Here is a 13,209-nt window from a genome sequence, read left to right as displayed (position 1 = left end):
CAACTTCCTTGAAGTTGAAACAGGAGACCAATTCGTTTCCCCACCGACAGGAGTTACAAACTAAACATAATGATTGAGTGAGGCATTCAGCACACTATTAAAGTTATTGTCTGGAGAAGATTATGTTCTGGAGAAAATTAACACAAAAGTATGACATTTTATTGGCCAAAACAAATTGGACACCTGAATTTGTCTGCATGCTCCCACATGGGGACGATGTAATTTTGCCTTCTCTCTCTGTACTAGTTTCAGATCAAGTAAAAGAAGCTCACTCTGCAGACTGGGCATTGGCATAAGCACCACTGCTTAACTGCAACATTGTAGGGTGGAATAGAGATCCCCCATAAGATCTACACCACAGATCCAACCTCAATACCCAAAAACATGGGGCTAGAGCACCAGTGAGAGAAATTCTAGCAAAACCTGAGTTCCAGGGAGTAATCAAACCCTGTGTCTTTACAATGAATAACCCTTTATTTCTAGTAGCAAAACCAGACTATTTATTTAGAATAGTCTTACAGACACTTAAACAGTCACACACACACATTTGCAATACAAAATGCACGTAGCACAGCCCTCACTAACAACATAGTGCTGAAAAAAAAACAATCTAGCGCCTCAAGGCTGGGATTTAAGTGCTTTTACAGCACTCAGCTCTCAAAGGAAATTTTGCCATTTGACCCAAGGGTATAAGAACAGTCCTGGATTGTCCTCTGCCCAGGTGACATCAATATTGCATGATATTGATTCTAAGGCGTTATCCTATGTAGATGATATCTATCTCACAGATGACAACCTCAATGCACACTTAGCCAGGGTTGATCGCATCGTTTTAGGATTCATCACCCAAGGCTATAAATTTAACTTCAAGAAAACCAAAATTGCTTTTTTGACCCTAGCCCTGAAGTTTCTTGAAAAATGTGCATAATCACAACCTCCAAAAAGCTTGTCATTACTGGGGTTTTTTAACTTTGGCAGAACTTACATTCCTAAATATGTGCGAGGCATAAATCATCTTTATGACTTAATAGATTTCTCAGTTGGACACCAGAACATGCATGTATTTTCAGAGCATTACAACAAGACATGCTTGAAGCAAAGTACTTACACATATGTGGCAACAAAATAAATGTGATCATCAGAGTAGTTCCTGGTGCTATGGGGTTCACATTTGTCACATTTAACGAGAGTGACACAGTGCCCAAAGGATACAAATCACATTTGTACTCCAATGCAGGACAACGTTTCATACCAACAGAAAAAAATACTGACTGCTGTTCAGATGGCTGTCATTAAGGTGAGACCACTTAGCCAGGGAAAATGCGTCATTGTCATTTCTCCAATATCGGCCCTCGAGGCTTTCACCAAGGCTAGCGTCCGGAATACAAAAGCATTACATCCATGTTGGATCCAGTGGGAAATGTCTCTGATGGCCAGTGATGTTGATTATGTCTCAGTCTCAAAATTACAGACGCAAAAATCCCTTCAATATGAACTTGAGCACAACTTGCAGAGCTTAAGGCTTTAAGTTTGGCACTATAACATATGGATCCTGAACTTTCTACTTTGATTGTGTGAGATTCGTGCTTCTGTGTCCAGTCCCTCAATGAATACTTACACTATTTCTGCTAAACGGGTTCAGAGGTGCAAAAGGGAACACCATCAAACATACATTCTCATGGGGGAGGGTAGCAAATCCTAAAGGCAGGCTACCAAAAGCTCATGTGGTACATACATTGGTCCACCAACATATAGGAATACACATTGTAGGAAACACTTTAGCTGTTGAAGCAGCCAAATGTGCAGTTGCTATGGCTTCTGTTGCTCTGATTACTCATTCAAATTTACAACTGGATGATGAAACGCTGGCTGCTGTGAAAGCCTCTGGTGATGGCAAGCCCTTACCAAAAGCATACTTTGCAAAGTATTCCTACCAATTACGTGCCCAAAATATTTCATTTGCAACAATTCCAGGGGTGGGTGATCAGGTTATCCCCCATCAAGACCAGAGATTAGATCTCACTAAAGCAGTACATTAGAGTTTTGCTTCTGCCAATTCTGGTGTGGCAGTTACCATTGACTTATTGCAATAATGCTATTGGTGGCCAGGTCTATACAAACAGACCAAACAGTATGTCCTTTTATGTGACATCTGCCAACAAATTAAAGGGTCCATCATCAGGCAACCACTGCAGATACCCCTCTTAGTTTGAAACAAACCACTACAATGTTTGCACCTGGACCATTGCAGTCCCTACAACCAGATGGTGCAAACAAATACATCTTAGTCAAACTGTTATTAAAGATTTGCAAGTCTTCATCAGGTCACATGCAGTTGTAGATGCAGCAATTCACTAGGACCAAGGTCCTGCTTTTGCCTCTAGGGCATTCAGGGACACCATGGCAACAATGGGTGTCCAATTCCATTTCTTAGCTCCATATAATCCTGAGGGAAATTAGGTAGTGGAGCAGAAGAACCAAGACTTAAAGCAATCCTTATCAGCTAGGGTATTATGTTCTGGTCATAGCTGGCTTTATCATCTATATGGGGTCCAGTAAGCACAAAATAATCTGCCCAGTCGGTCCTTGAGAGGAAGGACCCCTTATGAGGTTATATTTGGGATACCTATGTATGTCCTAGATCTTGATGGCCCTTGCGAGGTGGTGGCAGAAACACCATTTGACATAAATGAACATGTTGCTTTTTTACAGGAAATACAACAAGTCTGTGATGAAAATGTATCTGCTCATGCCGCCACCTTGGGAATGAGGGATTTGTTAACAACATCTATAGGCTGTATTCCTAAGGTTGGAGATCTGGTGCATAAAAAAGTCCTGTTAAGAAGAATTTGGTCCATCATATCAAGCACCAGTTCCAGTCCTGGGGATAAACAGTACCAGAACTGTCATCCTACCAGCGCTGCCTGGTTCTAAAGAAAATTGCTTTGTTTCAAATGACAACATCAAATTACACTATGTGGCCGATCCTGCGTAGGAGACCAAAAAGATTCCTGGGTAGTTCCCTTGTCTCTCTCACTACTCCAAGGGATATACCCCTTCAAGCATTCAACAGTTCTTCAACATGCAACAATGATAAAATTGTCTCCCAGATCTTGGGGAGGGCAGAGAATGAACTTTTGTTAATTCCTGTACCACTGGATTGGTTTTGTCATTGTTTTCTTTCTGCTGATAAACGGTCACTATCTACCTGAACGCTCTGCTATTGAATTGGTGGACGATGTTTTACTACTTTACCTTTCATCACATAAGATCCGAAGAGACTTGTTCTTTTCAACATTTCAGCTGTTCTGATTCCCGATGGGGTTGTTTGGGATAAAGCACTGTATGATATCTACTGTGCTATCTGGCCCTACTGAAGTCTTTCATATTCTATATGTTTCTGAGCTTAAATATTACACTGTATTTGAAAGTGAATATGTTTATATAATCAGAAAGAATTATGGGGAAATGTTCTGTTATCATCATTACAAACATAATTGTCTTCACCTAGATGGTACTCCTAGGTTAGTTTACAATTACACACAGTGGGAACATTGTCCAACTCTACCAGTGGGGATTTCTAAAACATATGTAGACAATTTTGCATATCTTACTGGGCATGATGGTAAGAATGCTTAGTCTTATTTTTTCAAATTTCCTCCCTCTAAAGTGAGAAAAATATCGCTAGCTGATACCAAATTGAGTTATTCAGGTTGCTTTGTTTCCCAGCTGGCCAGTGAAGGTTATGACTTTTGAAAAAAAAAAATGATGGATTTAAACATGTGTGTTAGAAATGAGATTGCCAAATACTGGGTAGGAAAGCTTTATTTAGAGTATGCCTTATTCCTTTGCAAATTATATTTTTAAATGACGCAATTCAGCAAACAACTTGCTTTGGGTTAGCAAAAAGTAAAAAAAAAACTGAATGTGCCCAGTATTCCCACCTTTGCAAAATGTAACAATTGCCAAAAACCTTTGAATGTCACTGATGAGCAGCTCAATTGTTGGGTTCAGAATGGTGTTTTTAATTCATCACTTTCACAACCAGATGGGTGGTTATTATGGCCTGTGGACACAAATGGTTGTCATCCACTTTTTGTAAGCTCAATGCAGAGTTTTAGAGCATGTTGACTGGACCCTTGTTACATCACAGCTAACACTCAGGTATAGTCACACCATATTGGGCATCATTATGACCCAGGGCAGTGCTGCCCTGGGGTTACGAGTCCCTTCTCTGCCGTGATTACATGGTGGTAGCCCTGCCATGTAAAGGCTGGTGTAGATAGGGTGCAGGGCGTCCCATGGGTTACCCTGCACTGCCATTCACTTCGCATGGGCAGTGAAGGGGCACCCATGGCCAGCCCTGTCAAGCTTCTCACTGTCTGCTTTGCACCCTACACATAGCAGCATTTCCGCCGGCTCAATTATGAGCGTGCATCACTGTTTTGGGCTGTTTTCCACTGGGCCAGCAGGCGGAAACTCTGTTTCCGCCCACTGACCCAGCGGGACACTCATAAGGGAGACCTGCGGGAAGGGGACTGCACTGGCGGTAACCTGACAGCGGGAGTTTGGCAGACAGAATTTTCTGTCTGCCAAATGCATAATGAAACCCATAGTGTGGGCAAATTGTGCTAACAGTGGTTACACTCTTCTACATTAACAGCTGTTAAAAAGTACCTTAGTCTCCTTTCAGAGGATGTCGACTTACACAAATTCTTGTTAGGTCCTAGAAAGCCACGCTCAAAACATATTTTATATGCCATATTTAATGAGATATGGAAGCTTTTGCAAATGGAAGTAGGCGCGTGTTCAAGTCAGATTGATAAGGAAAACATGGAGAAGGCTCTAACTGTTGTCATTTCTGCATATTACATAATTTACAAAAATGCTGCAGTGAAAAAAGGGGTTACTAATCCATGCATCGGATATCAGCATGTTTTGCAATTTATTGTCTAGAAATGAGAAGATACTAAGGGCCAGATGTATCAAAAAAAAAATTTGCGAGTTGCAAAGTGCGAGTCAATGCGACTCGCAATTTGCAACTCGCAAATTGGTATGCAGTACGGTGTCTCAGACACCGACTGCAACTCGCTATGGGGTCGCAATGACCCACCTCATCAATATTCATGAGGTGGGTCGCATATTGCGGCCCCATAGCGAGTATAGGCACTAGATAGGTATCGTCAGCAGACCTCCATGTTCGTGACTGCTTTAAATAAAGCAGTTTTTTTTTTTTTTTTAATTGTAGCCCGTTTTCCTTAAAGGAAAACAAGCTGCACTTAAAAAAAAAACGAAACCTTTAGTTTCGGTATTTTTTCAGGGCAGGGAGTGGTCCCTTGGACCACTCCCTGCCCTGAAAAAATATTTTGGGGTCCATTCACAAAGTGGAAGGGGTCCCATGGGGACCCCTTCCAAATTGCGAGTGGGTTACCATCCACTTGAAGTGGATGGTAACTGCGATACCATTTGCGACCGCGTACGCGGTCGCAAATGGTATTGCATACCACTCAGACTCGCAAATAGGAAGGGAACACCCCTTCCTATTTGCGATTCTGAAATGCATATTGCGAGTCGGTCCTGACTCGCAATATGCATTTCTGCATAGCAAAGAGGCATTTGCGCCTCGCAAACGGCGATTTTCGCCGTTTGCGAGGCGCAAATCCTTTGCTACATCTGGCCCTAAGTCCCAGATTTAAGAAAAGTGGCACTTCATGTCATGAAGTACCACTTTTCTGGCGGCCCAATGTGCCCCCTACCGCCACCATGTGTGCACCATATTTAAAATACGGCACACCATGGCCCAGGTTAGGGACAATAGTGTCATAATTTTTATGCTATTGTTGTACTGTGCAGGATTAGCACCAAAAATGTTGGTGCTAATCCTGCAAAGCACACAGAGGCCCATTTAAAATAATGGTGGGCCTCCTTTTAATGCCTCCTATGTGCAGGCATTAAAAATGCTGCTAAAAATGGTGCAGGGAATCTCATAGATTCCACTGCCCCATTTTGGCGGGCACCCTGATAGGGGAATGTCCCCCTTGCATACTTTATGCTTGGTGAAGGCATTGTGTGGCATACAGGTTTAGAAAGTGTCAAAATGCAAGCACTGTGGAACTTTGCAAATATGGTGCAGTGTTTTTGCTACATTTGCGCCACATTAATGTTAAACAAATGACGCTAATGTGGCAATAGCTGGAGCTAAGCCCTCCTTAAATTTGGACTAAATGAGGTATGTCTGAGCTACTCATGTCTCAAGGAGTTATTTACCACAGACAGTGCTTTATCTTTGGGAACTGGCAATACAGAGGAGAATGCAGAACAGGCAACCCTGCAACAGAAATTATATAAATGGGAGAATCTGAGGAAGTGAGAAATAAACAGGTGGTGGGAATGAACCACCCTCCAACAGTACCTTGATGTAGACAGGGTTTCTCGGGGGCTCAGGATTTATACTGTTCCCACACATAGTAGTTTGAGTAATAAATTAATAAAAGAATGGACACAAAACAATACAGATTTTTCTAAGGGGATGATTAGAATCTTCATAAGACTCACATGAAAATAGTATGAAGGGATAATAAAACAAATTGCAGATAGGAGAAAGAATTGGAATTCCATGAGACAACACAAGAGGTGAAGACCATTAAAGCAAGATAGGGATACAGGAATATTAGGATTGAATACAAAAATGCAAACACTAGAGGTTTGTGAGAGACAAAATGGATTATGAGAACGGACGCATTCTCACATTTGCCAAGAAGTATGACCAGATGTCTGTGAATACTAAAATTAATCAAACATCACAAGAATAGATGGGCGATATATCAGAAGATAGCTCAGTTATTAGCTCCAACTTTGATTCAGATTAAAAAAGAACACCATTAGCGTCAACAAGCAGTGCCATGCATACTGCTACAACTGATGAAGCAAGGTCTGCTGCAGCAGGAAAGGCAAGCAGTATCCAGGTTTGCCAAAATAGGATATGGAGGTGAGTCAATCAGAGGAAAAGGAAGAAAAAGAGGACCATTAAGAGGGAGCAGATCCAGAAGGGGCAGGACAAGGAATGATACTCATCTGACATGAGTGAGAACTCAGTAAATAATCCTAACCGACAAAGAGCTCACAAATGACAAGAAACAAGTATTGAATCTTGGACTATCTTTCTGCCCAACAGCAGAATTTAATTAAACTTAAGCAAGGACCGACCTCCTCAATTTCATCTGGAAACTTAAACTGATCAATGCACATGCTTGTCAAAGAACAGGAACACAGTCAAGAAATATGCCACACCCACAGGAGCGATGGGTGCATTGGCAGTGCAAAATGCAGAGGGGCTGTGCTACGCACATGAATTGGACCAAAACACAGGTACTATGCAAGACCAAGACCTTGCGAGAGATGTAAACATAATTATTAAGACCCTTATTTAAATGGGTTGGTGAACAAATAAAAGTAGCGGAACAGATTTTAAACCCAAATCACATTGCCATATAACTTGATAATTTTTTTTTCACTAAATGGCGATTAAGAATTTAAAAATCCTAAACAGGCAATCACTGAAAAAGTGCAGGAGCAAATGGAATCTGAATTGGTCACAATATAAAACACTACAACAGCTATTCTATAGAGATGATTGTATGATCAAAACATCCAACAGGGGAAGAAATGTGGTCTTGTGGAGTGGAAGATTATACGCAGAAAGGCTGAAAGACATTTGAAAGAGGCAACCTGCTATGAGACGTGGAAGGGGATACCACAAAGAATTGATGGAAAAATATCATATGAAACTATCATTCGGGTATGAGAGGGGGACACTGGAATATGAAGAATATAAATGTTTTAAAACAACCCCATAATTGCCACTTTCTATTTGCTTCCAAAAGTGCATAAGGACAGGTCAATACCACCAGGAAGGCCTATAGTTTTTGCTATAGGACATCTGGAACATTTTTTATTCCGGTTTGTGGCAACATTGTCATCCTACCTCAAAGCCAGTACTGACTTCCTGCAAAGGATCACTCACATTCCATGGGAGGAGGACTATACACTTGTTACAATGGATGTCCAAGCATTGTATACAAGCATTGGCCACAGGGATGGACTGGAAGCAATGAGTTATTATGTGAGAGCCAGACCTTTGGAACTTTTTGTGCATAATGTAATGTTGTTGAACATGATCAAGTTTTGTCTTAAGAAAAAGATTTTTTTTGTATTTGTTGGCAAACTGTGTAGACAACACACGGGGGACAGCTATGGGTGCGTGCTTCGCCCCCAGCTATGCCAATTTGGTGATGGGCTGGTGATGGGCTGGTGAGTGGAGCATGTGTCCAAGGACCATGAAATTGAGAAGTTCTTGTTTGGTTGCTCTATCTAGACAACCTCTTTTTCATCTGAGATGGAATTAATGAGACCTTAGAAGAGTTCACAAATTGCCTTAATAGCAAATAGCTCAATTTGAATTTTACTACCTCTCATGGTAAAAAGTGAGATATTCATGTAGAGGTGAAGGGGCAAACTCATAACCTCCTTCGTCAAGAAAAAAAACAGCAGGGAAATGGTCTTGAATGCTGCTAGCCATCACCCAAAACATATGCAGTGGAACATCCCATATGGGTAACTCATAAGGCTAAAAAGAAACTGCAGTATTGAGACTAATTTTCTAGAAGCACAAGAGGAATTAGTCAAACAATTTAGAGCCAGAGGCTACCCTATGGGGATTGTAAGAACAGCCATATCTAAGGCAGAATCTAGAGACAGAGTGAGTCTGCTGTATGGAACACATGGGAGGCAGGAGTTGGCTTTAAGGAGTAAAGAAACAACTCATAGGATGTCAGCGTCATCATGGCCTATAAAAATTATTCTAAAAAGTTGAATGAGATTCCCACTAAGAAGTGGGAATTCTTTGGCAATTAATCTATGACCAGGGAGTAAGTGGGTCAAGCACCAAAAGTCAACTATAGAAGGAGTTAAAACATAAAGGGCATGCTGGTACGTATTCATTATCAAACAGCAAGTACGGAAACATGGCTGGGCACGGAGCCCAGGCTTTTCTTCCCTTGTAAAACCTGCATGGCCTATAAATACAACTCCAAGAGAAGCATATAAGGTTCCTTTCCAAGAAAAGCCTTATGAAATATGACACTACATCAATTGTAAAACAGAATTTATAGTGTATTGTATTGAATGACCCTGCCCCCTCAAATACTTGGGGAGCACCTTTTTCCCAACAAAAAATGTGTCTTGAAACATGCAAGGACAATTACTAACCAAGACCCAAAATACTCAGTGGCACACCACTTCCAGACTTTTCATGGGTGTGACTGGAAACTTATTGCTTTCTTTGGGCTTGACAGAATCGGGAAACAACAAAGAGAATGAGACTGTTTGCATGGCACTACATAGGTTGGAGTCCAAATACATCATCTACTTATAAACAATGGAACCGAATGGTCTTACTATGAGCGAGGACTTCGCTGTGCACTTAGACATATAAGTGTGTAAATGAAATACTTATTACTGCCCTGTCTTTCATGCCCTTACTCCCTCCAATACTTTAACCCTTGAACACTTCATCAGTATTTGAAGTCTCCCACCTTGCAATTTTAATTGTTCTAGTTCCATCATTTACTAGAAAGCATCATTGACATAATGCTTATGAATTTTCCGATAAAACTAATGAGGAGATTTCATCAAAACAACATATGGTAAATAGACAACTATGGATGGGATATGGATGAGATATGAGAAGCCATTTAGAATATAATTTGCTGATAGTGAACATGATCCATGCAGAAAATAATGTTTATTCCTGGAATACCTATACAGTGCTCATGAAACATGAATATGAGACGAAAGCTCTTTTTAGCTGCAATGGTGTACGATAGGGTGAGGGTGTTGGTGGTAATTTAAGCACTTTATTTATTTTTCGTAAAAAGCATGAAATGCTCTATGAATGAGTAATAGGCATGTTGTATATCCTTCATACAATCACTGATTTTATTGCATCATTATGAAGTATAGGCCCACTACAGCCTAATTGCCGTTTAATGAAACAAGCATGTCAGTCAGAGCCCTCGGAACAGCATATTTTATTTGAAACTTCCTTTAATTTTCAGTCTCAGTACATTGTTAGGATGTATTTCATGGTTTTCGTCATGATGGGTTCTCAATTTTATGTTTACAATATATTGATAAGCATAAGAGAGAAATTCTGCAAAGAAAAACTATCCGATGTACAATGAGTATGTTGTCTGTATTGTTTGTGAAACAGCGCATGTGTTCACTTGTGTGGTGGGGATGGCTATGCCCATCGAAGATCAAGGCTTATCTGTTGGAGCGGAAATACGTTGGTCCATGGCAACTTGCCATACCGCAAAATACTGGCAATAAAAGCACTTTACTTTGACACTGCCATTGGGCGCACAACGGCTGAGAGCAGAACAGTGAAGCAATAACACACTGGGGGGGTCATTATGACCTTGGCGGTCTTTTGAAAAGACCGCTGAGGGACCGCCGTGCTGAAGACCGCCAGTGGTGGCGGTTTTCCACTCGGCGTATTATGACTGTTGGCTGCTCTCTGTCCTTTTTCGGACGGAGAGCCGCCAACAGCCATACTGGCGGGCGGCGGGGAAGTGGAGGTTGCTCCAACTCCACCACCACATCAACAGAACACCGCCCACCGAATCACGTCCTGTGATTTGGCGTGGCGGTGTTCTGTTGGCGGTGTGGTGTCGGCGGAGCAGCCCCCATGGCACCCGTCCCCTCCCGGAGGATCGACAGACCAGGTAAGTCGATCGTCCGTTAGGGGAGGGGGTTGAGGGGGTGTTGTGTGTTGTGTGCGTGCATGGGGGTGTGCGTGTGTGTATGTAGAGGGGGCGTGTGAGTGTGTGTATGCTTGTGGGGGTGTTGCATGTTTGTGAACGAGTGCATGTATGTCTGTGGGTATGTCTGTATGGATGTGTGCGTGTATGTTTGAATGGGGGTGTGCGTGTCTGACTGTGTGTGTGGATGTTGGCATGTATGTCGGTGTGTGTGCGTGTATGTGTGTTGGTGGTGCCTGCGTGCGTGTCGTGTTTGAGTGTGTAATGTGATGTTGGGGGTCGGGGTGGGGAGGGGGGCCCTGCCACCTTTGGGGGGTGGCAGGGGTGGTGGGGGGTGTAGGGGAGGGAGTCGGGGTGGGGATGGGGGAGACCCCTATCAGTGCCAGGGAAGGAATTCCCTGGCACTGATAGTGCTTACCGCCATGGATTTCATGGCGGTTTCAAACCGCATGAAATCCATGGCGGTCAGCCGGGTCCAAATACCGCCGGCGGTATAGTGATGGCCGCCGGGCTGGAGACTCAGGTCTCCAGCCCGGCAGGCGGAACGGAGAACAGGCGGATGACCATGGCGGTAACCGCCATGGTCATAATTGCAAAAAAAAGGCCGCCAGCCTGTTGGCGGTCTTACCGCCGCTTCTCCGCCTTCTGCCAGGGTCGTAATGACCCCCTAAGTGTCCACTTCCGTAAGCCGAGGCTGCCCTGTGAGGGTTGGACACCTCCCCTAAAGGAGTCATGGTGTTTGGATATATATATATGTCTCCTGAGATAGCCAGCATTACTGCTGCAATGGAGCTGCTGCAAATATCAGCTCCCTGCATGCAGGAACAATGTTTTCATCTTTTTCCCTCCCCGCATGTTAGCGGGCAGGGAAAGAGATAAAAAGATAAAAACTCTGCTTTCAGCAAGTGGGAGTATTTTTTAAACTCCTGCTTGTTGGAAGCAGAGTGTTTGCTTTTGCTTGGTGGAAGCTGTCAGCTCCTGAGGGTTGACATCTCAGGAGGTAGCAGGAGCCGGCCCTGGGAGGTTGCAGTCCTTAGGGCCCTATATGGCCCATGGGGGCCACGCAGCCTCCCTCCATCTCTTCTAATTTGCCCCAGTGAGGTGGGGTGGTAGCAGTCCCACATGGCAGGAGTTCAAACAGACCCCGTTCTTAAATCATTGTGTACCCCTGGGGAGGAGGCGGTCCCTGGGGCCCAGGGGGGTGTGCAGGACCCACCTATTTTTTTATATCTTGCCCCAGGGAGATGGTGGTATCTGGGGCACGGAGGGCCATGTGCCCACCCCTGCATACTTTTTACAGATAGCACCAGGGAGGTGGCAATCCTGTGGGCCAGGGGGGTCGTCAGGACCCCCAATATTTTTTTTATAATTATTACCCCGGTGATGCGGTGTTCCCCAGGGCACAGGGCATACGGCCCGCATATTGTTTACATATACTCCCAGGCAGGTGGCAGTCCCTGGAGCCTCGTATGGCCCGCGGGACCCCCATTATTTTACTTTACAACTAGCCTCAGGGAAGTGGTGATCTTGCGGTTTTAGTGAGCCCTAGGAACGGCACCCTTTGATCCCCCTCCTTTAAATTATAAGCCAGAAACGCCCCCAGGGCCAGACACACCCAGTGGCAAAATCAGTTAGAAACACAATGGATTATGTTTGTTTTTAAATCACGGTGAAATCTGCAGATTTCTCCATGATTTTGAAAAATAAAACACTTTTAAGCCTGGGGGTGTTGCAGGGGACCTCTGGACCAAGCTTCGGGAGTTAGGGTACATATACCCTGCCCCCTTTTTCTTTTTTATTAATTGTTTTTTTGGGGACTCGCAGAAGCTGAGCCCGAAAATGGCTGCCAACACTTCTTGTTTGAAGTGTTGAAAGCCAATCAGATCTCAGCAGGAGATCTCCCTGAATCCATGGCTCTAGATATACACATATCTTTTCCTTTAATATCTCAAAAACTACTGAAAGGAGTTACACAAATTATGGCAAGCATTTGCAATGCAATGGCTCTTGCATTTGCTTGACTTAGAGATATTGGCATTGTAAATTCATAACTGGACTTTTCTTACCACATAAAGTGGTCAACCCTATCTCCTAATTTTGTCTTGTCCTGCCACACCATTCCAGTGGCCCTGCATATAATTAAACCACTTCTATTTACCTTCTTCCTGTATCTTCAGCAACAATGGAAATGTAGCCATTCGTTATCCTAAACTAAATCTGTCATGCTAATTCCAAGAGAATACCACTTTCACCATCCCACCATCAGAGTTGCTGGCTGGCTAACACAATTCCAATAACAAGACAGACATGGAGGACTAACAAGAGAAATAAACTAGAAGGGTCATATCAAGAGAGTTCAAAGAGTAATAGTGTAATAAGGATGTTAAGT

Source organism: Pleurodeles waltl, chromosome 3_1 (assembly GCF_031143425.1).
Source record: "Pleurodeles waltl isolate 20211129_DDA chromosome 3_1, aPleWal1.hap1.20221129, whole genome shotgun sequence".
NCBI classification, from domain to species: domain Eukaryota; kingdom Metazoa; phylum Chordata; class Amphibia; order Caudata; family Salamandridae; genus Pleurodeles; species Pleurodeles waltl.
Note: the sequence above shows the minus strand (reverse complement) of the source record.